The 27,696-nt window shown below is 34.9% G+C and overlaps 1 protein-coding gene across 4 annotated transcripts in view; it reads left to right on the plus strand.

The window, feature by feature from the left end:
• The first annotated feature begins 15,533 nt into the window (after nt 1-15,533).
• The window catches only part of LOC124365657 (protein Shroom), a 234,003-nt gene continuing 221,840 nt past the window's right edge, over nt 15,534-27,696 (plus strand). For 2 of the 4 annotated variants that reach the window (XM_046821632.1, XM_046821634.1), the window contains exon 1: nt 15,534-15,661. The gene's annotated coding sequence lies outside the window, so the exon portion shown is untranslated. The remainder of the gene's footprint in view (nt 15,662-27,696) is intronic. The other 2 variants (XM_046821633.1, XM_046821635.1) reach the window with 2 other exon arrangements.

Below are 27,696 nucleotides of genomic sequence, written 5' to 3' on the forward strand. Positions count from 1 at the left end.
TGTTAGTGTTACTGTACAACACTTACACACGTAATAGTCACTCTCAGTAATAATCTGGGCTGTCTAATAATCTGCTATCTAGTATATCAATTGTTTAACCCGTAACAGCCTAGTGTAGCCATACTGTCCCAGTTTTACGTTCGACTCTTACACAGTCACTCTCAGTAATAATCTGGGCTGTCTAATAATCTGCTATCTAGTATATCAATTGTTTAACCCGTAACAGCCTAGTGTAGCCATACTGTCCCAGTTTTACGTTCGACTCTTACACAGTCACTCTCAGTAATAATCTGGGCTGTCTAATAATCTGCTATCTAGTATATCAATTGTTTAACCCGTAACAGCCTAGTGTAGCCATACTGTCCCAGTTTTACGTTCGACTCTTACACAGTCACTCTCAGTAATAATCTGGGCTGTCTAATAATCTGCTATCTAGTATATCAATTGTTTAACCCGTAACAGCCTAGTGTAGCCATACTGTCCCAGTTTTACGTTCGACTCTTACACAGTCACTCTCAGTAATAATCTGGGCTGTCTAATAATCTGCTATCTAGTATATCAATTGTTTAACCCGTAACAGCCTAGTGTAGCCATACTGTCCCAGTTTTACGTTCGACTCTTACACAGTCACTCTCAGTAATAATCTGGGCTGTCTAATAATCTGCTATCTAGTATATCAATTGTTTAACCCGTAACAGCCTAGTGTAGCCACACTGTCCCAGTTTTACGTTCGACTCTTACACAAAGAACAGTCATTTTCATTGATAATCTGGGCTGTGATGGGTTATACAAACTAATATATCAATTATTTACTTTAAACCTAAATCGATAAATTTTAATGAAATATTCGTCTAAGTACTTTAATAAGTATTGTCACTGCTGTAAATGCAAATATTGCAGACACCCATGATGGTTTCTGTTTACTTTCTATCTTGAATTGCAGTACTGTAGTCCATACAGAAAACATACCTATTAGTATATATTTGATATTTTTAGTATTTTAGTTTGTATATGGTTGGTTGATATGTTGCCAACCACTGAAGCGACCTGTGATACACTTGTTTGGAATTCATGAAGATATATTGTTACTATTCGAATGGTACCTCTTAATAGATAGTAGATTTGTTAGAATAATCTTCTCACCAATTCAAATACACTAAAGTAGTTTGAATATTTAATATTCATAGACAATGTTGTACAAACCAAAATGGACCAACAGTCAATGTAAAATAGTAAAATATTTTGAGTTTTTCTCAAGAAGGTAGCCAGGAAAAAAATTCGGGGTTGGGGTCCAGACAACTGTTATTTTCCAGTAGTGGACATAGACTAAGGCCCCACTTTGTTCCTTAAAAAGTTTTTGACCCATTTCTTTGTTGAGAACGAGCTTTCAGCAGTACGTGTCAGTAACACTTAATTATTTAAATAATAATAATCGTTTACTGAAAAAGTAATTGAAAATGTAGGTGGGATCCGAACCCCTTGGACTCCTCGCTGGCTACGTCCTTGTTTTTTATCTAAAAATGTGAAAAATCGACTATTGATTTCGCTTTAATTTGTTATACTTATCTGATTAAGAGTAAGGTATACAATTTATAAAGTTTAATCAGTATAAACTACAAAAGACAACTAGGACTTAAAATGCAAGAATCGCGTGCGGACAGAACATTTTGTGATTTCTTTCTTTGGCTGAGAGGAATAATTATTATGAATGACATTCTTCATTCTTGGTTCTGTTATGTTTCTAAACGCTAAGACGTCGAGTCTGTAACGGTACATTCATTCCAGCAGTTGAATGTCTCCAGAGTCTGAGTGTTCAAGGACCCTCGAAACCCTCGAGAGCCTAGGACCCTTCAAACAGACCAGAGGATGACACAATGTTAATGTTTACCTCTCGTCTGGTCCGTTCCTCGATCTGCCTCAACCCGACTCGGTGTAGGCTGTATTGTCGCCTGAATGTAATTACATCTCGGGCCATTGTGCTAGTACCACAATGGAAAGTGGAGAGTTCTGGGTGACGGCAGGTACGTGTAGGATTCTACAAGTTAGAGCCATGTTGCAACTAAAACTCATATTTTTTATGTAAATTTAAAAGATATTTCACTATATAGCTGAATTATTACAAAATAAACCGATACAACGGAGTATCGAAGGACCCGACAGGACGTAAAGAAGGGCTTTGTAAAAAGAGCGACGTTTTCTCTGGTTAATGAATACTGATGGTCGATAGAGCGAAATGTTTTCTTTTAATGAATAAAATAATTAGCATATATGCATATGGTATACCGAGAGATACTATATACAAAGTTACAAGTCTTCACAGAGTTGCTTGTAACTCTCCTGCCCTTTTGACCGCAAAACAAATAGAGTTCTTTTTCGGACGATTAGTAACGAGTTTCCCGTCTCTAGGACTAAGAGTTATCGCACAAACAGACGAAATGATTTTTTAGAACGACCTCTTGGTTCACTAATAACGAACTGCATAGCAGTAGCTACAGTTTCTTGAGAAACATTACTACTCATCCTGAAAGTTCCACAGAATTGCGGATGTGAGTAGTAAAGTGTTGAATAAAACAAACAACGTCTTAAGGGATTACATCTACCTTGTTCAGATGTCAATTACATACTCTCTCTCTCTCTCTCTCTCTCTCTCTCTCTCTCTCCCCTCCCTCCCTCCCTCCCACCCTCTCCCATAAATGAATTTATGCACGGAACGAAACATCACGGTTACAACATCGCCAAAGTATATTTACAGTTACCAATATACAAAGTTATTTGTTTATATAATCAGTTTATTGTTAGAAGAGAATCCAGACTCTATTAACCCGTTATTTATAGATTATACTGTCGCTAGGTCTCACTTCTAATACGTGAGCTCAGTTAAATAATTCCTGCGCCGCGCTGCATCTTGACACATCATGCATGGATCGTGGACACCGCGCAGATTAGTCACCTCGACTCAACTATGCATGGTATGGCTAGTACTTAAACATTATGCAACAGTTGTCACGTTACAAGGCAATTATACGAGTACTTTATCACGTTCTTGTAAATGTGAACAAATCCTGACGTAATGTGTCTACATTCCACAAATTTGATAGTCTCAGACACCTTCTAGCTGGAAGTTTAAATTATTTGACAGTGAAAAAATATTATCATCTAGATACTACGTGAAAACATGGTTAACACATTTAAACTCTAGAAATATTTCGACCACGCCGTAAAAAGCCATCTTCTGTCAAAATATGTTAAACCGAAATTGCCAGTAATACATATAAGCTTGTATTGGTAGAGGATTGTAGGTGTAAAGTTATATCGTGTTTGGTCGGATAAGACGTTTAAGAACTGTTTGACACTAGTAAAGGTCTATACGCCCGAGGTCTACGAGATTTATTATCAATGGCACATACTAATGTCTCCATTCTTGGGTTATTAATGCAGATAACCAATTTATGTTGTTCTGTATAGGTGCCAAGGCATTATGGAGAGTGCGTTAGAAAAATTACTAACGTAATTCATCTTACTATCATTGCGTAATACTTTCGGTAAAATTGGGCATTTGATGCCGTGGATCACAAAATTTTACTAGACTATCTTTGGGTAGCTGGAGTTGGAGGTATCCCTTATGAATGGTTTAAGAGCTATCTAACAAACCGATCTCAAAGTGTAAAATTTCTGGACTCCGTCAGTTCAATTCTCCCGATTAAATTTGGAGTGCCACAAGGGTCTGTTTTGGGCCCAATACTATTTTTAGTCTATATTAATAGCTTGTGTTATGGAAATTTATCGGGTTCCTTAACTTGTTTTGCAGATGACACTGCCCTTTGCTATTCCACTATAAATAGTCTAATAGTGTATAGCGTAATGCAAGAAGACCTTGACAAATTGAAAATGTTGTTTGCTAGAAATAGGATGGTCTTGAGCGTAAAGACGAAGTTTATGAATTTTTCTCTAAGAAGTAGAAAAGACAACAAGATATCTTTTTTAAATGCAAGCAATGCTTAATTTTCGGGAAAAATTCATGTAAGGGTTGCGTTAAAATTGAGAGGGTGGAACAAATAAAGTATCTGGGGGTTATTCTCGATGAAAGGTGTAGTTGGAGGGAACACATTTTGAATGTGAAAAACTATTTAAACAATTCGTTGAGGAAGTTTTATTTTCTTCAGTATTTATGTCTAATATCTGTCTTCAAAACTATTTACTATTCTATAATTAACTCTAAGTTGCAATATGGTATTTCATGTTGAGGAGGGGCCTATTATTCTATTATTCGACCTATTATTATAAATCAAAACAAGATCATTAGGGTTATTGTCAGAGCTAATCGGCGTGATACTTCTTTTCCTCTTGATATTCAGCTTGGAATACTTCCGCTTAGATATGTGTACATTTATAGGGTACTAAGTATATGTTTCTCAAGAGGCGGCCACACACTGGGAAATGTAAATGTTCACTCGATAAGGTTAGAAATTTTAAATCGAGTAACTATCCCTTTTCCTAAATTAGAAGTTTACAAACGTTTTTATGCATTCATAGCTCCGAAGTTCTATAACAAATTACCTTTCGCTGTGTCCTCGTCGAAAACATTGGGTACATTCATACGAAGTTTGAAATCTTAAATTAGATATTTTCTTAAACTTGTTTTATTGTATGAGTGTGTAATGGTTACATCTTTATCTATTGTGTCTAAGTATCTTTGTAGTGTATTTGTATGTGTGTTATATGTTTCAGTAATGTATGTGTTTGTAAATGTATGTTTATATGTGTGTATTTGTATGTATGTGTGTATGTGTATATATGTATCTGTATGTGTGTATGTGTATGTGTGTATGTATGTATGTGTGTGTGTATGTACATGTATGTGAATTTATGTAGTAATTTAATTATTTTGTATTTGTTGTGGTAATGTAATTTATTGCATTTCATTATGAAATACAACTTAATTGTGTGCTTTGTTTTAAATATTGGTATGGTTTATTCATTACTCTAATTATGTATATTTTACTCTGAAAGAGGAGCTGCCAGGCCCATCTGCCTTAAATTAATTGATGGCAATCTAAACTCAGCTAATAGCTCAGAGGTGCCTATCCATTGTACTTTTATCTACTTTTTTGATGTAATTTTTGTGTGAACAAATGATTGTAATATACTTTGGAAATAAAGATTCTTGATTTTTTATTTAGATCACCTGCAAAAACCAGGTACTTATGTCTAAAATTTTGAATTGTGATAAAAAATAACTTTTCTAGGCTCTCCATAAATTGTTTAAAAAAATAATCTATGGTGACAAAGAATTATTACATTTATAACACTTAACCTAATAGCAGATGCTTCAAAGACATATATTTTACAGAATATGCATATATCAATACAGTTAAAAATAAGGTCTTTTTCACCATAATTGAGGAACCACTATAAGGAGAATCTTTGCAGGAAAACCCCGCCAATACAACGCCTTCTGGAATATAGAGTTCCATTTCATCCTTGCAGGGCCAATCAGTGTTCATTAGGACAAATAACTATTTGTTTTAGAGTCAAAATGGTATCTAATTGATGCAGTTTGTTTTTTAGGAATTAAATATTTCAAGCAAAAATATTTAATGTAAATCCTTTATTTATAACATGTTTATAGGGCCTAGGTTATTTTTTTATTTGATGGTTCTGTACAAAAAAGAGTTATTTCTTTCATTAGTACTTCCCATTCTAGGAGATCGATATTTAGTAACTATACAGCCCTGAGAGCATAGGTTATAGTGCATCAATTCTGCGCCAAATTGTAATAGTAACACTACCTTTAAGGAACCATAATTATAGAATCTATTCTTAATTTTTCACACTGTATAAAGGGGAGCATTTCAGATACTATTCAGATAATTAATAATTGAGTTCGGAGCAACGTTTGGTTCCAGTCTAAATATAAACTACCACAACAAACGTTTAGCCGGTTTAAGTAAGGTATTTTCACTTACCTCTTTTGTGCCGTGGATAACCCTATTTTTACTAGTTTTTAATACCTCCCTGTACGATGTACGATTCTGTACCTCACTGTTTGACGATTTTGAAAGTTCTGGTAGACTAGGCCTTTCCTTTCCACATTTGAAGTTGTGTTCTGAACTAATGTCCTAGGTCTGTCATGTAAACTATAATTTGATGGTCTATTATCAAAATCACGCCTTTTTATAACTAACCCGAGCCCATTACATTTTGGAATTAATGACAACCCGTTCCTTGTTGCTATGTTTTCTAGCCTTATTTACTTGTTCGAAAATACCCAATCTGACACTTGCCCATATTGGGGTTGTCATCAGTTGGGTTGGAAACTTGGCTATTAAACCTTTCAATGAAATATTTCCCGAAACACTGTTTGCATGTTCACTTTCACTTATCTCGTTATAGTGCAGTCATTGAAGCGAAAAATACGGTCTTACCTCCGAATTTTTTTACTGTGAACCGATTTGCATGAAATTTTGGAACTAGGCTCATCTTACCTTTAACTTCAAAAGTGAAAATGATCTGAACTCCGCCTATTATTTTTAAGGGGTGTAAACAACCCCTTAATGGAAAAATTGACATTGAGCCATTTTATCGCTAGAAAACATGTCTAATAGTAAGTGGTGAAATTGTAAAGTGTTTTATAACACAATTACCTCATATTAAAATAATTTTCAACCCCTTAAAAATCTTACAACCCTTGCAAACAAACCCTAAATTAAAAAAATCACAAAATAATACTTTGGTATGACATAAAGTATAGAGTAAGTAATATTTTATATTCTCTATAATAATTATAAAATTTTTAACCCCCTTTCAACCCTTGAAAACTACCCCTTGATAAAAAATTGTTAAACTTTTTTTGATAAAATGAAAAGGATATTATTCCACACTCTCGAATATGATTATCATCATATTCTTAAGTTTTTCTACCCTTAAAACTACCCCTAAATTAAAATAGTAAATATATATGATTACATATTTAATTATGAGCCATATTATGTATATATATATATATATATATATATATATATATATATGTATACACACATTACAATAATTTTGGGTCTCTATTTTACTACGTACTTTCACATTGCTCCAAATATTCACACACCGAAATTTTCAGTTACTAAGTAGAAAAAATATGATAAGTTTTTGGACCATAACTCCTACAATTTTCATGCTATCACAATTTATTAAAGACCATTGTAAAGGTAATTAAGAGAGCTACAATATCCTTCATTGCAATATATAGTAAAAAAAATATTTCTCAAACGGTGAAGGGTTAAAGGGCTAAGAGAGGCTGTGATTGCGCTGCCACGCGCTCTTTAAACAATCATATCTCAGTCAATTTTTGTTTGACAGAAAAAACAAAAAAACCAAATTGTTTTTCAGAAAAATACCTAAATTTTTCATTCCTATACTTTTATACGTATCTGTCGTCATTTTTGAGATATTATGAAAAAGGTGGTTTTTTTTTATTTGAATTTTTTTTTAAACGTGACTTTTTGAAAAATATGTGTCCTGAAGCAGCTAAACTGATACAATCTATTAAACTCTTCATAATAAAGTTAATTCTAGGCGGAATACGATTAATTTTAATTTTGGTGGAAATGGCACTTTATGAAACCCATTGATTTAAAAGAAAAAAAAAAAATTAGATGCTCCTCTTATTTGCAATACAGCTTACTTATTTCACGGGCAAAAGACTTTTAATTGTGCTCATTTTAAAGCTTATTTCAAGCACTACAAAACCCTTTTTTATTAGAATGCCTAAAATGCATCTGCTCGCCGCTAGATGGCATTGACCACATCGATTAAGACAAAATAAAAAACGGCTTTGATCTTTAATATCTAGCTTAATATTGCACTTAGAATGCTTTATAAAAAAACAAAATTGTTCATTTTTTACCTGCTACAATTTGTTTTTTATAAAATTATCGATAAAACGTATATTTTTGGAGATATTTGCAAAAAACCGATGAAAAACGTGAAAAAATTTCGAGTTTTCAATTGCCAATTACTTGTACAAGTATTGGACTTTTCGAAAAACTTTATAGATGATTTTTTGGTTAAAATTAGGCCTTCTATGGATATCCGAGGTTATTTTGAAAACAAAAAAATCACCCCCGAGAAGGGGTGGCAACCACCCCCAGGGTGGTTGCGGAGTTCAAATCATTTTCATTTTTGAAGTTAAGAGTAAGATGAACCTAATTCCAAAATTGTATGCAATTCGGTTCACAGTAAAAAAAATCGGAGCAATAATGCTTCAATGACTGCACTATTATTGACAGTGTGGTTGTTTGTCTTTGATGACAATATATTTTCATAACCTCCTGTTTGAAGGTAGCCATCTCATCCCTTAACCTACAATTTTCAGATGATAATTTGTGACATTTATGAACAATATCGGCGACATCTCTATTTAGTGTTTTTGTTAACTTAAATAGTTTTTTCACAGTTTCATTGATATCAATGAAATCCACCACAGTACAGTGTTTTTAAACCATGCTATCTATCTTCAGTCCTCACGGCACACAGAACCATCCACTTTTTCACTTAATACACTTATCATGTCGTATTCTGTGGCTGAAATATCAACACAAATGTTATGATACCAGTGTTTACAAAAACTTCCAGACTGAAGGATTCCGTCACTATCCTTAACGCTAACATTACAGCCGGGACAGACAGAGACATCGTCTCCACCCGCCATATTGTGCAATTTAAATATATCGGGAATCGAATATTTAAAAATATTTATAAGAATCTTTTGGGAAGCAACATTACAAAGGAATCAGAAGAAACAGTGAGCTGCGTTTTTTTTGCCAAGCCATTGACTTAAGAATACCATTTAAAGTCAATATCGAAGTGCAAGTTTAGAAAGTTTGTTTATCCAGCAATTAATTATTAATCTTATGTTGTGTATGTGTTGATAATGAGCGCCATCAAAGGAGTTACGCAATCACGGATGGAGCAAAAGTTATCCTTTCTAATGTTTATTCGTTTTTACAGATTTCTTTATTAGTTATTGTCTAGAATAAAACAAAAAAATTTTTATGGAACATCGCAATCCCCGTGCACATCATTTAGATAACACTAAAGGAAGTCCGGCGTATGCCAATTGGTCCGGAGGTAAATCTCGACAAAATGAATGGTAGGAGACTTGAATGCTCAGAGACACAGGAATTCAATAATTTTGCAGTCGGGTGTAGAAACTAAAAAGACAATGTCTTCTAACCATCGATAATGAGGTACAGAACAAAACATAATTAACTCAGCCTTCGAATAACAATACTAGTAATTAAGTAATATTGTTTACTATTAATTAAGTTACTTGTTTACAAGTGCGATAATTGCAGTTTCATATTCACGTCTCAGTCTAGTTTTGATGGACGGCCAAAGACCATGTACAAGTAATCTTCAAACCGATCCATATCTAAATCACTTATTATCGACACATTCCTCCCATTGTTGTTCTTACAACCCTCCTTTTTCATAAACACCTCGCATGGGTTGTTGCCACGGAGGCGGACAAATTGAGCTAAAGAGGAGATCTACGTAACTCAGCTTTTCAAAGTTACACAATCTTCTTGAGTGTTTTTAAACCTTGCCAATCGTTGGCGACCGCAGCGGCATCGACCTCACAGATGCAGTAAGGCGAGCTCCGAGCAATGGACATGTGACGAGGCAGCGACGCGACGCCAGCGCAGACTGTCGGCCAGACCGAGCGATTAGCCCAAGGTCATCGCACTGCCAAGGTCGTACAGTCTTAGTCTTGCTCTTTGTTTGGTGGAATAGCCGCTGCCGATCTACTCGACATTCCTACCCGCCTACACCCTGTTCTCAGTCCCGGCCCTAGAGCACACTCCGCCACAATCCGCTCAACTACTTTCATTTATTCACTTTATTAATCCCTTCACAACTCTTTGAGTTGAATAATCTTTTCCTTCTCCCATCCAGATTGTTTTAATCTTAGTTTTAGTATTAGGCAATATCTTTGAATTCTACCTAGAAATATATACTAACTGTTCCTTAAGTTCGAATGTGCCAAATTCTATCAAGGATTGCCAGAGCGAAGGCCCAATGATTAAGCGAATGAAGATATGTTTAGTCACTGACAAAGGAAGTTTGCTACTTTGATAACCAGAATTATACATGTTTGTGTATGCTCTTTCGAACGAAACGGCCGAAAGAGCATTGAAGATGGCTCTCACAACGAGGCAAAATATCTCATGAGTGTCGTGTTATCATTTGACACGTAGGAACTGGATGGATGTGTTATGTAAAAACGTGAAGATTTGTGTATCATTCATATTAAAGCCCCGACCTTAAGTGGAGAGTGTCTGATAAAGTATTAGTTTGAGGCTGATTTAAAAAACAAATTAATTTCTACATTGAAATCTCGTTATGCACAGTTACTTGGCAAAACCTGCTCGATAAAGAGCAAGGGGCTCTTGGTATCTCTGTCGCTTCGGGGAGTCACAGTAGAGGCCATCCAAACAGTCATGGACATTTAAAATACATGTTGCTCTTTGGAGATAAAAAGCACAAACCCCAAGTTTCATCATCTATATTAATCCTTTTTACAGTTTATGGTACAAATAATAGGTACTTTGAGAGTTGGGAAAAAGATTTGGTGATTTTGGTTATAATAATGATAACTTAGGAATAGACACGAGTATTGTAGGCACCATTGACTCAACACACATATAGGAGAGAAGACAATAACGTGGATTGTGGAGCAAGCTGAGGAATTAGATTGTTATATACGAAAAGGATAAATTATCCATAAAACTTTATATACATGGGCCAGATGTCTAACGGTTCAAAAACCAGGCTAGTGGTTCAGCGTTCTGAAAAGGTTAAGGACGAAAAGACTCAGTGAAATTAATCGCAGTAGGATTTGAGAATCGAGAGAGGCAGAAAGTCCCTTTTTGTTCCCCTCTAGGTGTCAGGCATTAAACGCTTGTGATACAAAACTTTCTAGAATCCTAAACTTTGGAGACAACAATATTTAATACTGAGGGCTACATGACTAAATTGCCATACAAACTAACAACATTATGGTTTATTTGGATGGTCCAAAGTGTAGTTCAAAGTTGCCGATAAGCATTGTAGATAGAATAGCCAGAGATTCTTGTTGACCTGTCTAGGGTTATGGATTGTTCTGCCGGGTTTACTTGAATTAAAAACTCAAATATTTTATTTTTGTGAATAAATGTTCATTTATTCTTCTCCTACACACGTGAGGTAGTCTCGACTCGACTCTTCCTAGAAATTTGCTGCTCTCCTAAATAATTATTTTTATTTATGATTAAGAGCTTTCTTCATCTGGAAAGCTTATAATATGAACAAGCCTACCACACAAATGCGTGTCTTTCATTTAAAGATGTCCCTTATCATAAAATCAAAGATATTTCTTCGGCCCTTCCTGTTTGTTTAACGACTAAAACTGATATTCCTTATCGTCAAAGCACTTTCAATGTCATCACAAGAACAAACCTAGACCTATCTAAGCCTTTATTGCCAGGCAAACTTACTCTCTTCGGTTTAAGAAGGTAAAGGTCATTTCCCTGCCGGTTCCTGTACATGTAGATGAGAACTGCGTCTTACCTGAGCCGCTATCAACAAAACACGTCTGACAATTTACAAGAGCGAGGGTATCTTGTCGGGTGCGCAATCAGCGCAACTATTTTTATAGCGCATTGTTTGCGCATTCCGCGAGATAACTTGTTTATTCTTCGCTGCCTTGGTTGGGCTCTCGCTCTGCACAATATATACTCCCTCGCGATCCCCACACACTAAACACGCGGTAGCTAAGCCACTTCGCTGTCGTGGCATGATACTTTCGCAGGCTTCTCTTGAGATAGTAGTTCTGGGGCCGGTTCCATTTAAAAGATTGTATAGAATAAGATTGTCAGGAAAATATGTGATATACGAGTATGCCAAAAATATGAACCATGATGATAATATACGATACGTGGGAAAAATGTAAATATATATCTGGCCATTTTGTCTTATTATTTTTACACTAATATACAGTTATAACTATATAGACGAAAGAGGTAGGCCTACCTTTACACTCAAAATTAAAAATAACACGAGGACTACAGTAAAGTATATAAGTTACAAATTTAAACCACTTTATCTCAGGTTTACGCCTTCATAAGTGGAGCACGGAACAAAAAAATAAATTGTATTGGTTATTAAAATCTATAATAAGTCATTATTGTGAACACCAACATTTTTTAAATTTATTATTTTAGCATAGTTGTAACTTATTAGTTTTACAATTTACGTTCTTACTATAAGGGTAAATATATTTATTAAGTTTAATTGTAAAAAGATTCCACAATAAAAACCAATCAAAACTAATATTATTTTGAGTTCTTAAAAAGTGCTGTATATTATTTTTAGATTTCAGTGGCTGTAGATAATCTAAACACTTATGTCCAACGTCAGGTAACAAACCTCTGTTTTGTATGTTCTGCATTGATGGCTAGAGTAGATCCCACATTAGGTAGTTAGTATATGTTGAAAGGACCAGCAGACCCGTAAGTAATGTGTGCTTTTGTACACCTTAGAGTTGTTTTCGGTCATAAAAATAGTGTTGACATGCATGCCTTGACTCAGAGTTAAACACTGGAATGCCACATTGGTTAAACGGAGTAAACGACCAGATCATAAAAGTGTCATGACATTTTCTTACCTGCTATTTCAGAACGGGTCGAGTTCGTGGAAACCACTGTTGGCTCTCCCCCCGATGTTGCATGCTTTCATCCAAGACGAAGATTTGATCAGAAATCACAAAACCTCTAAATTAATTGTGCACTTCGCTGCTAACATTAAAATGTAGATCACTACTAGCCTGTAGTTTAGTAAATACTATTTTTATGAGCATATAGAGAAATAAAAATACTGATTACATTGGAGGTTTTCAGTTACATGTCATAAGATACAATTTTTAAGTAGTCAGTTAATTAATCTTAATTTAGATATGCCGCTTGATTATATAAATGAGTTATGATGTCCTGAAAAACTAAAAATTTTATATTTCTTTTATATATTGTCTACTGTTTAATAGAGCTTTAAATTCTAAAGCTTAGTAGGGTCTGAACATAAAATTGTGATGGCAACCAATTTATTTTCGATAAAGTGGTTGTAAGGGCCACCTCACGTTGTGCACCAGACGTTTCTGAATCACAGAGTTCACAAAGCTGGTAGCTTTACCATTAAAGGTATTGGACTTGATATAAGCAATTTTACAACCACTTTATTGTCAAGGAAGGGGAGGAAAGATGAAAAATTGTAACTATTAAACTCTGATCTATACATTTATTTTTATTTTATGATTTCTTATTAGGTATTACTTCAATCTTATACTAGTTTATGAATTAATCGAAGAATTACCAGACAATTACAGACATATTGATCTCTTTCCGGTGATTAAAATAGATAACCATGAATATTTTAATAATCTTCTAAGAGTACATGTTTCGGTGGTACAAAAGCAAGTTGTTGGTGTTGTGAAATTAGAAGCATAAGACACCACAAATCTGTTAGTGACCTTTTAAAATGGATTTTCGAGGTAAAATATGTACCTACATTTAGATCATACCGTTCCAAACTGACATAAACTTGATACCAAACTCCACATAAATAGGTCTGTTTGAAACTTATAATATTTCTGCAGTAACAGTCATATAAAACTAAAGTATTTTAATGTTTGTCAAACTCAGTGTACATTTAAACAACATTTGCGACCTTTCTCAATCAGAATTTCGTTAAATGTTTAAAAATAATCATAAGGACGTTTCCGTATTTAACGATATCAGAAAAAGCGTGTAAATAACTTTTTTTTATTTATTTTTCTTGAGTAAAACATAGATTTCTTTCGGGACGTAATAAAACTGCCGCCACTCTAGTCCTCTACTTACGTAATTAATGTAAAATATTTGTTGAAGAAAAAGTTACAATGCAACACCGAAATTTGTTTTGGACAAGTCAAATTCAAATTGTAAATTTCGTTTAACGGTTTCGGCATGATAAAGTAGGTCTATAAATCAATAATCATATACTAATTATAGTGTGATGACGTTTTTGGGACCACTACTAATGCTGGATTTTCGATCTAATATAAATGGATCAAATCCCTGTTCATAAATTACTCGTATGTTCAACTGCTTTGACATCAATACTAGTCGGTCTTTCTTTGGGACAGGAATAAAACAAAAATGATTAGTCTACATTGCGTAACTAAAACATTACTCGTTAATAATACCAATTTTGTCGGAAACCAGATAATCCATTCATTTTCTTAATTTTAGTATTGTGGTTTATACAGTTGTGAACTCATGACACTCTTCTAATAGTTCACTGTAGCTCTCTGAATTTTATTTCAAAAAATGAAATACAGACTTTATGTATCCAAAAAATAAAAATGGATACACGCATTTTTATTAACCAACATCCTTTAAAATATCCTAAAGCATATTCCAGTTTAATATACTCTATACACTACATATATTTAGTGTATTCTGTAATTTTATACGGCTTGAAGAGGGCCATTGTGTATCATATGTAGTGATAATTAAATTGTTCTTAAAAGTTTTCAGGCGGTTGGATATCTTCAGAGTCCCATCTCTGTTTACTTACAACAAAAACCCAATGCAGGTTAAAACAAAAAAAAAATACAATTCAAAAGTAATATATAAATACATAATATAAAATAAAATATCAGTAAGACAAATACGGGCAGCGGGCATCCGTGTAAAAACCCGCTTTGGCAAATTTTCCATATTTTAAAACGGAATATAAGAGAAACAAATTGTTGTTGTTGTAAGTTTTACTACATATTCGTAATATTGAAAGTTTGCACAGTCATTTAAGTTCTAATAGTAGTTAAGAAACTATTACAAACCGATATTATTAAAGTTTACAGAATTAATTTTTACTCTCTTCAGATAACTAACATCCTATTACTTTAATAATATTATAAACCTAATACGAATTTAAGTTTTAGTACAACCCTTTAAAATATTAGCAACTGATACTAAGAATACCACATAAATATTGTAGTTATATTGACGCTTTATTCAATGATTAGCGGCTGGAGTCAAGAGAATGTACAAATATCCTGCTGAATCCTGTCCAGGAGACTTTAATTCAGGGGATTACCGATTTCGCCAAATTTCGGAAAGTGTACAGTTTCGTGACTTTGAGTTTGTTTGTCTCATTAATATATATTTCAGTGTGATAGATAACCTTTAAATATATTATAATGACTGGACATAATTTTTTCCTTCTGAAACTAAGCTAGACGGAACAACATCTGGTTCTCTCCGCCTTTCCTGCTCGCGGGCCGAAGGAATGTTTGTTTGCGATTCTTGAGCGGACAACAGCCACGGTGATGGTCAGGCGGACCGACCCAGTGAAACATTCCTCTTTGAATTTGCAAACAAAACATTTAAAAAGAAGAACCCTCCCCCTCCATCATCGTCGTTGTACGGTGGCGCTGCAGCGGCCGCACGGCCCAAGTTGGCAGGTCAGTCTTGGTCGAGCCTTCGCCTGATGAGGGTGTTAGTTAGCTGCGCGTGTGTGTGTCAGTAGGTGTCAGTGTGTGTAGTGCTAGACCTTGTGTCAACTGGCAGCTTGGATATCTCAAGGAAAGGTATGGATTGGACATTTCCACATATTAAATAGTAAATGCTTTACGTTTTAACTCATCCATAATTTGTCAAAGCACCGGCTTCAAAAAGTAAATAAGAAACTGCCGCGTGGTTAATGCAGTCTACAATATTTTTATTTAGCTGTTTTTTTTTATTATTTTTTAAGAGTTTTTAGTACCGATAAAACAGATTCTAAAGATCTCTTCCACATTATATGATGCCAATAGATTAGAACTTCGCGAGTTTAAAATACAATGGAAATGACAAAGCCACGCATTACTGTAGTATTATAATTGATTGAAAAGTTGGATATCAGCGATTCGATAAGCTTCCTATGGCTTCCGCTGAGCACGAGTAACATGGAGGCACAGGAATATTGCATGATTCAGTGCTAAAGAAAGATTTGGCGATAATTAAGTTCAGTATTGCTGTGATGTCCCAAAGAGTATCATTGTTAGCAGGGCAGATTGAAAATGTATAGAATAACTTAATGCAATTGAAATAGTTCAGGATAAATAATTTAATTGAACGTACGAGTGTTTAAAATTAAAAAAAATAACCGAGCAAAACCTAGTATTTTTTTAATTAAATGACTTGAATGAGACTGAAACATGGATTGGTAATTGCATATTCAGTGCATAAATTCAGAAAATGTAATTTGAATGTTTTCCCACTGATGTTAAAAAATTATCCATAGTACATATTGTGTTCAATCTTCGAACATTTTGGCAGACGTGTGTGTATTTATATATATATAATATATATCACAGATTATATGTCAATAACCTATTCATCTGAACTATCATCAATAGCTTTGATGGGAGTTCCATGTGAAATAACAGGTGCATGCCAGTTTTAAGTGACATACCTGATGATATAGTCTGGCATATTTGAACTTAGTAGATAAGTGATAATTGGAAGATATTCTCATCCTGTATAAAATAACTGGATACTTTGAATTAAATCCAGATTTCGTTGGAGTTCTGACATCTTGAAGTGAAACATTTTCCATAAAGACAAATTAGATCATTCTAAGTTCGTAAAACGTTCCACGTTGTTTCTTGAATTTAATAGCTTCTATGAGTTCAATAGTTTTTAAAAATTTATTATGGCAAGTGGGATGGGGACATGAAATACGACTCATTAGCCATTTTTTGTGAGCTACTATTATACTGTAATGGAGCCCTATAATAACTTGGAAACGAAATGATTAATATTTACTTAATAGCCTGAGGACCACACTCGGTGTAAGATATTGTATATACTCCTGTATCCTTATGTCTACAATACATTGCTACGGGGTTCAACAATTGGTACACTAGGTAGTTTGATGTGTATTGTAATTTCAATGTTTAAGTAAATATGTACATTTCCATCATACATATAAGTTTTTGTATGATAGAAGTGCGAATGTTGTGATTATCATGTTGCTATATAAAGTCTGATTAAATTATTATTCTAATCATAAATCAGATGAATTCACTGTTTTTAGATCAATGAATCGGTCTAAATTTATCTTACAGCAATTATATAAAGTATACATTTTATATGTTGATTATGAAATTGCTGTGTCTGATAACATTATTCCCCTTAAGGTCTGATTTGTTGATACTGTAAGGAATGTTTATAATTTTGGAGGACTATGAGGACTATTCTACTTATTTGTTCTTATTATCTTAAGAGCCGTTATACTGGCGGCCGTCATGATTGTATCTCCGTAAGAACAATGTTAAACTTGGTGAACTTCTGCTACCTTATTTTTAGTTGTAGCATTGTGGTAGATGCTAATTTTAATGTCATAATTTAATACACGTCCAGACTCTTTTTAGACATTTGTAAAGGTCACACAAACAATCTCAACATTTCATTTAAAGATTAGAAAAATATACACTAAAGGCTGAAAATGTTTGGGCGCGTATTAATTACATCACTAAAGTGAAACATTTTCCATAACACTGCGATCAAAACTAAGGGCATAAAAGTGCACGGGGTTTATAATTGTGTATAAGGGGAAACTAAGGTCGTGACATTAGAGCCGGCTCTGAAGGCCAAGAGCTTCTTGGGCATTGAATATTGAAAGGGTACGTTTAAAAAGTGGACAAAGTAAAATTCCCACGAGCATAACGTGAGCCTGGAGATTGTCAGGAGGGACGCATGCGTGTCCCGGCACAACTCCGCCCCCGAGGAACATCTGTCAAGTGTCAGTCCTCGAGCGCGGGCGCCTGGAGGCCGAACTTGTGTACCGGAGGCCCGGATGTTGGGTCAACTGACGCCGGAGTTGATTATAGTTAAGTGAAGAGCACATTCTTGAGCATCCGTAGGTCACAAATCATAATCTTATTGGTCTGTCAGATTACCATGAGTCATGTATATGACGGAGGACCGATGCAACGGTGTGGGGGATAAGAAGGATCAACATTCCAGCTGGACACAACACCGTTCTTCCTTTGGCACGCGTATGGTTTCAATAACTCCCAGTAGGATTTGTGTTGTGGAAGTGAAAAATTACAGTTATTTTCGAAAGTAGTACGGCACTGTGTCTGTAGGCTTGTTCAGGAGAAAGCACTGAAGCTATCTTGGTACCTTGTTAGATTATGAGAAGTAAAATTTGTGATACCGAATCTGTAAAATATTTTGTGAAGTTCTATTTCAGCAGAGCTTAATCATATCGAGACTAAATCCTTAATGCTTGTTAGATTATGAGAAGTAAAATTTGTGATACCGAATCTGTAAAATATTTTGTGAAGTTCTATTTCAGCAGAGCTTAATCATATCGAGACTAAATCCTTAATGCTTGTTAGATTATGAGAAGTAAAATTTGTGATACCGAATCTGTAAAATATTTTGTGAAGTTCTATTTCAGCAGAGCTTAATCATATCGAGACTAAATCCTTAATGCTTGTTAGATTATGAGAAGTAAAATTTGTGATACCGAATCTGTAAAATATTTTGTGAAGTTCTATTTCAGCAGAGCTTAATCATATCGAGACTAAATCCTTAATGCTTGTTAGATTATGAGAAGTAAAATTTGTGATACCGAATCTGTAAAATATTTTGTGAAGTTCTATTTCAGCAGAGCTTAATCATATCGAGACTAAATCCTTAATGCTTGTTAGATTATGAGAAGTAAAATTTGTGATACCGAATCTGTAAAATATTTTGTGAAGTTCTATTTCAGCAGAGCTTAATCATATCGAGACTAAATCCTTAATGCTTGTTAGATTATGAGAAGTAAAATTTGTGATACCGAATCTGTAAAATATTTTGTGAAGTTCTATTTCAGCAGAGCTTAATCATATCGAGACTAAATCCTTAATGCTTGTTAGATTATGAGAAGTAAAATTTGTGATACCGAATCTGTAAAATATTTTGTGAAGTTCTATTTCAGCAGAGCTTAATCATATCGAGACTAAATCCTTAATGCTTGTTAGATTATGAGAAGTAAAATTTGTGATACCGAATCTGTAAAATATTTTGTGAAGTTCTATTTCAGCAGAGCTTAATCATATCGAGACTAAATCCTTAATGCTTGTTAGATTATGAGAAGTAAAATTTGTGATACCGAATCTGTAAAATATTTTGTGAAGTTTGTGAAGTTCTATTTCAGCAGAGCTTAATCATATCGAGACTAAATCCTTAATGCTTGTTAGATTATGAGAAGTAAAATTTGTGATACCGAATCTGTAAAATATTTTGTGAAGTTCTATTTCAGCAGAGCTTAATCATATCGAGACTAAATCCTTAATGCTTGTTTGTTTACCCGTTACAAAATATATCGTGTGGCAAATACATACAGATTCACGTTTTCTATTTGTTGTGCTTCCTGTCTGTTTCTGTCTTCCTATAAATTTCGTAAATAGCAATAACTATGTCCAATCACGTTAATTTACTTACACATAAATATTCAACTGGAAAATTTTACTGACTGGCCATTAATTGACAGTATTGAGTAATGAGAAAATTCAAACTTTGCCAACACGTTATTTTAGGGGAACGTTAAGGTGGCCATGGGTTATAATACGTCTCATGAAAGAACAATAGAGGTATTTTTAACGACATTAAAATAACGTAAATTGTACCAAACTTGAAATACTAAATCGTATGTAGTTTTATAAACGAACCTACATACAATTAATTTTCTTTAGGATAATCCCAAAATGTAATGTTATATCGGGGGCAAATACAGAAGAATTTGCCAATTTCAAACGTTAATCCTAACCCACCGCAGTCCAGAATATCAAATTAAACATATTGCCTCCTGAAATCTTATAAATGTTGTATATTTTGGTAAATTACAAATTTAAGGCTATTGGTGTTAAAATGTACGTAATATTTTTAAAAGAGTTTATTACCAAACATACTTGAAGGGAGTTTCAAAATAATGGAATTTTATTTTAGATCTGAACATTTACGTTATGAAAGAAAAGTTGTGGTACCAACTAAAGTCTTAGAATGTAAAATATTCCCCCAAATTATTTTAGGAACGCGGAAAAGCTTCAAAATGTTGTCTAGTAAGATGACGTGTCAAATTTAAGCTACATTAATTATTTTCAGCGTAATGAATTGTTTTTGTATTTGTATGAAATGTATTTGTTTGTAAATAATGGTATAAGCTCTGCTTCGGCAAGAAATTGTTTATTGCATAGTCTAGAATAACTGTTATCAGACAATTTTGAGAAGTCACTGAATGTTTTGAAGTGTTCCCCGACATTAAACGAAAGAGAATGGACAGATTCACATCCGGCTGGCCCCGCCAAGTCGATCGTCTCCACCCGCAGCACCAACCATTAGTTACAACCATTTTCTCCGCCACATTCCAATCCTCTGACCGCCTATTGAAATGGTAAACGGCTTCCACTCCGAAGGTACAAATTGAGCCTTGAACTCTTGAGGATTAAAATAGTACTTTGTGTGAACTTAGTTAAATCCACTGTGTAACTTTTGGAATGTATGTACGCAGTAAGCGCTGGTCAACATTTTAATTTATTTCGTTACAAAGTGGTGGTTACAAACTAGATTATTGTTTACTACTCTGACGAAATCTTTGACATTTGATGAAGGACGTTTTTTTCTCTAAATTGAAGCACAAAATACTTGTCAACTGTAATAATGTTCAAATGCATGTCATAAATTATTTACGCAATATGAAAATAATAATAATATCATAATATTGTTCATGAAATGTCACCGTGAAAGTTAAACCGTTGAAGAAGTCCACACCTAAAGCCTACCGAGATGTCTACAGTGTTGTAAATGATGAATATTTTATAAGGGTTTGTAAAAGAAGATTCCTACAAAACTTGAAATATATATATAGGAAATATTTTCGTTGAAGAGACCTTTAATTAGTAAGGAGGAAAAAGTGCTTCGGTATATTCACGATTGCCTATACAACAGGTTCTTTCGTAACTCAGAAACCTCCGACACATCCAATCCGATGAGCGCGTTCCGGGGCGCGTCTCAAACAATGACAGAAAGAAGGAGCAGAGCGAAGCAAAGAGGAGACTTGACGAGAGAGCTTCTATTATACGGCGTGGGTCGCTTAATTAGTATGGCTGATACAACAATTAATGACAAGCAGGCGTCTTATTGTGGCATCGCCTTTATGAGGCGGAGCTACTGGCTACCTCACTCGGTCGCTGCGACCAACGGGCGCCCCAATCAATCTCTACCTTATTCATTAGATGCTCTGTAAGTTTTCATGTGGAATTAATGCTAGCCGAATTCGATCATACACGTTCTTTCTTAAGAAACAGGATAAAGACAGTGGCCCAGTTTACCAGAAGAAAGTTATATTCCATTCTTTGGTTTTACACCGTCTACATTCAAATCTGTTCGGTGTCGAGAGGATTATGGAGAAAGTGATTCACTTCGTTGATCCACCTTTCCAATTAAGCTACGATGGGATCCGTTACCGTTCAGACAGCACGCGCGTGTTGTACGCTTTCTTTCATAATACGTTATCAGATGTCCGTGTACTTTATTACTGTAGATGCGTGTATTCTACATTTCTTCATTAGTTTCAATATAAGTTTCATATTTAAAAAAATATTTCTTCTTGTTTATCACATTTAGAGAAAGACTTGTATAAGCGTTGAAAGTTGTTCAAAGTTACCAATCGCATACAGCTCTTTTCGTTGTACAGTTTTTTTTACTCCTATGTAAAAGAACACTACTATGACTTGAACTTTCAGGCATTTCATGATGTTGATGTCTCTTTCATGGTCCCTTTGAACTAAAAGTATAGTTACGCAATTCGGTTACATATACTGTTGTGTGGCAAATCGCACTAATGGACCATCCAACAACGCTCCTTAACCCTAAAAAGACTTTGGAAACTATACGGAGGTCTAGAACGATGGTTTGCAAGAAATCCTGAATCGAGAGACCAGATAGTTCAGATCAGGATCTCCACGAAAAAATGTTGGATTGAAGTTACCAAATAGCGCAATGCTTCATTAGGGAAAGGTTTCATACTTTTCAGGTGTACGTGACTACTTTGTAAAAGCTACTATTATCTGTGCTAAAACATACTTCTTCTAAAACTAATCCACCAAGTATATGAAGGCATGTAGCACAAAACCGTTTCTTAAAATCTCATCCTGAGGATAATTTTGATTTTTATTTACGTTTTGAAAACTTCACTTCAACACGATCGACCAACAATTTAAAATGAGCTAATGTGTTTTTCTCGGAATATCTAACTATTTTACTTTGATATTTTGTTTTTCTCACTACGACTCCCAATCAATCTGGATTACTTTGGCGTAGTTTTACCTTTCTTCAGACTTCTATCTGGGTTGCCAAGTTGAGTCTCAGTCAACATAGCTAGTCGACTAGTAGTTTGGTTTTGGTTGTTTGGTTTCGGGTGCCAAACAAGGACGGCAGACACAATATTCAGGTAGTGCGCACCGTTATGGCCGTGCTCACTCTCGTCCCGCTCTGGCGCGAATATGGTCTCCTCACGGACTCGCTGCACTCACGTTCCTCAAACACTTGCCTTGATAAAGTCGAGGGGCTCGACAGTGACAGCGTCGAGGTCACAACCTTCTGTTTGAATTGACACAGCTCTTGGAATATGTCTGCAGTGGAGTTCATGGAAATGAAATTGGAGAAGTGGCGCCGTACTTCTGTTGCGCACTGCAGTTATACGAGCCGTGTTGTTATTGTTGTGTCACGTCATGAATATTATTGAGTTTATATTGAACATATATTTTGTCTGTTATAAACACCTTGCAATCAGAAATATACAACTACTGCGTTTTGGTGGCATTTTGATATCAAGTAGTATGGTGCATTACTAAATCAATGTCAGTTATCAAAATAGTTGAAGATATTATATAATATGCTTGTTATTTCTTTTTAAGTGTATTTAAAAACATTTCAGTTTATAACATTGAAAAAACGCGTCAGGTAGTCAGTGTACTTTCCCTACGACCTCGGCAGTAAAGTAGAGGCAGCTAGTTGCTCTTGAATCAGAATAACAAAATTACTTACTGTTTATAACATTTGTCGATTTTTGGGCTATATTAAAACCTAAATCATACACAAGCTGCTGGAAACTTAATATCACTTTTGAGATAAATAAAACCATTTTAATATTTACACATTCATGGTTACGCAAAAAGTTAAATTCTTGATACCGTTTGTTTTGATTAAAATTTAATCGTAGTGTTAAATCAAACAAATTTTCCAAACAATTCTTATTCCCATAAAAATGTATTTGAAAATTTGTTCATTACATACTATATATATATATATATATATATATATATATATATATATATATATATATATATATATATATATATATATATAGTAAATATGGACAATATTTTATTTGGTTAAAATGATTTTACATGATATCGGTAAAAGATTAAGATTTTTTACCAGTTTTGGTTAGCATCTGTTAACTGAAGATGGCTTAATAGCGCGGCAGGAATACTTTGAGATTTTAATTGCGTTATTAATTTTTTGATGCTGTGTGATCCGGAACACTTAAAAAATATCTTTACGTTTTCCATTGTTAAAACATTGTTAACGCGTATAAAAGTTTAAGATAGATAACTGAAACTCTTGTTAACTTCTCTTGAGTGTAATTGGTTCTCCACAGCGAGGTCGGAAATATGTAAGATGCTTATGACACCGACAACGTACGGTAAGTCTAATAATAATAATAATGAATTCCTTTTATCATATCGGATTTTGTAATCAAAGCTATGTCAAAAGAACTGCGGTACCAAATTTTGTATAAAACTTTATATGGTACAATTATTAGTAGACAGTGGATTATTTGTCGAATAAAATGAATGGAAACAGCAAAGCGAATCGTGTAATAAAACTATACAAAATATAGCACAGCGATGAGTCAGTAACTTGACACTATAGTGTAATTGAATGCTGACAGCTGACAAGCGTCAGTTGCTGTCGTGTCAGATGTCTGTCAGCTGACCTGCGGGGCTGGCGTGGTGAGATACTCCCACATGGCCGACTTATTTGGCCGATAATTGTGATGGGATTAATCAGTCAGTTATGGAAATGAGTTTTGGTTTGTGAATGCAATATAACATTCAATATGATACTATTTATTTTAGTAGTAATCGTATTTTTGACTTGAAAGAAAATACTCGTTTAAACAAGTACTAGGTTGTTGATTTCACAAATGTCACAGTGTGGCGATATACTTTTTCAAGTCCACTGTACCTAATAACTAATGTTTGCCAACAGTTTGCATAACTACCGCACCAAAAAGTTTACCAAATGTTTACAATCAAACAGGTTGACACAACGGGTGCCCAGGTCCTTTGTTCTTTATAAGAAATTAGGTATTACATTTTACTGAATGAATTTTACTGAATATTTGTTTGGAAAGTCAACATTTTTCATGAATCGCTTCAAAGTTTTTCAACTCATTAGTAGTCCACTATGCTATAGCTGTTTTAATTTTACGTTTGAAGTGAAATGGGTGGAATTAAAATTACAACGTTTAAACGCAAGACAGTGGATACTATTAGGCTTTGTAAGATAAAGGTGCTGACATTTTCAGAGGCAAAGCTAGAAAGGGCCTATTTTGGACGGTCACATCTCCAAGAAAGTGCCAAACAATATTTCGCATTGATGAGTAATGGTTGTAGTATAAAAACATCATTCATGTTTACTGGGGATGGAGCTATGTTCCCAGATAACTGGTTACACTGTTACGGTAGTATCCATTTAGTTAGTTATCCAACAGTAATCTAGACGACATCGTGACAGTTACAGTTTGTAGAAAGTTCCGTTACTAACTTCCAACTCTGTTCAATCGGATGGAACTTTCAATCTTTTCAGCATCACATCGTTTTTAGTCAAGATGAGAAATAGCAATGAGATTTTCGTCAATGCCGTCAGGACTTGAGGAAGTGACTCGGCTTGTTTTTGATGACTGAGTTGAGAATGTTCCAAGTTTCAAGTGTTATTTTCTCGAAAGAAATTGTCAGCTTCACGCTGTTTCGCTTAGACTTTTGACAATATGTTCATGTTTACCATATTTAACGACAGAATTAAGTGTGGTAGGGGCTGTGAGCGTACGGATGTGTCTCTGAGCAACGGTGTTTGAAGTGGCTGGAGAGAGGTCGTGGTTTTTATTTTGTTGGTTTTGGTATGAGGCAAGTCGATGCAGTGTCGTTGATGCTTTTGTCTCGTTGTGGAACTTACCTTACTATGTATTTTCCCACATGAATCGATAGAAAGTGCGCTTACTCTTCAGTTTCGTCGGCTTGTGAGTGAATGGCGTTACTGCGGTATGGAGTTAGAGGATCGAATAATGATGGTAGAACTATTCATTTGTATTTGGTTTGGGTAACGAAGAATCCTTTGAAATCCCAGCAATTCTTTGAAGATTTTATATGAATTAAACCCCTCTTCTTTTTATTAAGGGTTTCAGCTTAGTGAAGTAACGTTGAGATGTTAGGATATCATAAGCTCTCTGTGCGCACACATATTACTTTTACACAAAATTATTAAATAATATTAATAAAATATATTACACAAAAGTTACGACGGCTGCTGCTACAAATGTATGTTCCTAGGGCTTTTTCTGCGCTGTCGTACGCAGAGGTGGACTGAGACTCCTCCCTGGCTTTTGTTATATACTGGTTTAATGCGTGGCAGGCTAAAATACTTTTATAGGTCATGTACCTTGATCATAACAGTAGTATTATATTTTAAAATGGTCTACATCGAGATCTACCTGCAAGTTTGATATGCATCAAAGCAATCACCCCTAACTCTAGACAGATAGTGAGTGTCTAGAGAAGACTAGCTTTGAATCTACGAGGACACCAAGATCCTGCTTGACTTACTTTCCCTTGGTGGCATTACTCCCAATCCCCTAAAAGAGCTAATCTTTCGAGTATCAGTAAATACCACCGTATCGCTGAAAGGCTTGTAAGCTTATTTTGGTCCACTCTACGGTAGAATCGATTTGTTCATTACAATAGTCTGTGTTACTCCAATGAATTAACAGATTTCATTATCAACATAAAGTTATACGAAACAGTTCAGTATCATATTTAAATAACGGAAGTATAATTCCCTCAATGGATCCTTAAGAACTGCTCCTGTACTGACAGCGAAACTCCCAGAATGTATTCCTCCAAATCGTATTACAAATGCCCTTACAATATCACTACAATGTCAAAAGTTTAAGGATTGTCCCCCATCATGTCACATTCTACACAGTTTAATAGTATATTATTAATAAAAAACTAAAACTATTAATGATTGCTTCGTAAAAGTTCTTTTTATCATATTACAAAATAATCTACACCTGGAGCATTTTCTCAAATAAACAATTTCATGTGAGTGCATCTTTTTAACATCGTATAAACTTTCTTTCCATATTGGGATTGGCAAATTTAGTCGCAAATGTTCGAAAGAATTCTATTCCCTATGCAAACATTGTTTCATCGTGATCAAAAATTAATAAAAAACTACGAAATTCGTAATAAGCATGAGACTGTAATAGCTGTTCGTTTGAGTTAGGATTTATGGAGGTGTTGGAAGATTCCTCAGTGTTAACGAACTAATAACTCAGAAATGGTGGGCCACAGTGTGCTACTGGTTTCACAAAAGAAAATGTATGTATCGGGTATCGAAATTCCAGTAGGCCAGTGAGAAAGCGGCCCAGGCCGGCTCGCCGCGGTGGCGGTGGCGGGCGGAGGACGGACGGGCGAAGGCCGGTCCAGATGGGAATGCTGGCTTACATAACGGTCCGTTACCTATCGACGGTCGGTTCTGTCGGAGGCGCAGCTAACGCCACGTTTATAGGGAAATGTATAAAAGTAATTTATATCATGTTCTATACATTTGCTTCTCAGGATCGGATAATTTATTCGTTCCTGTACGATATACGCCTCGTACCCGATGTGCGTTATTTATGGGGTTTCAAGCCAGGATGAATTTATTCTCTGCATAGTTGCCGTGAGTGGCGCGTGCAAGTCAATAAATCTTGGGATGGAACGCTCCAATGTTTAAGGATGAATAGATTTTCTTTTCTTATCTCACAATTATTTGTAGTATTTTTCAGCACTCAATGTATGCTCTTGTTCACTTTGGCCGATTCAGGTTGTGAAATTTGAGGCAAGAAAATTTCTTGATCAAAGTAATGGTAGTCAGCGTGTCATTCCAGGCGATTATTATCTCAACATTTGTTCTGTTAAGTAGCGAGTGAGCCAAAAGATTACTAGTCGTTCCCTAGAGACGCATAGGGTCGTCTCATCTTCTTGCCAACATTCCTGCAGAGTGTGGCACCAAGGTAAGTATTATTGACAATAATATCATCATCTTTCCGTCGTGAAATAGCTTGATACGAAATCTGGAATGAATAAGTTTAAATCTCAGTCTTGGCTAATAGGCTGATTAAAATAATCATCATTAGGATTCGCCCAGACAGGAGTAAGAAACAGTTGAGGTTTCTTATCAAAGCACCTAAAACTGAAGGAGAGTTTGGACAATCAGACACTCATAAGAATGCTTAAGTCAAAGGTTGTAATTAATT

This window comes from Homalodisca vitripennis, chromosome 1 (genome assembly GCF_021130785.1).
Source record: "Homalodisca vitripennis isolate AUS2020 chromosome 1, UT_GWSS_2.1, whole genome shotgun sequence".
Taxonomy (NCBI): Eukaryota; Metazoa; Arthropoda; class Insecta; order Hemiptera; family Cicadellidae; genus Homalodisca; species Homalodisca vitripennis.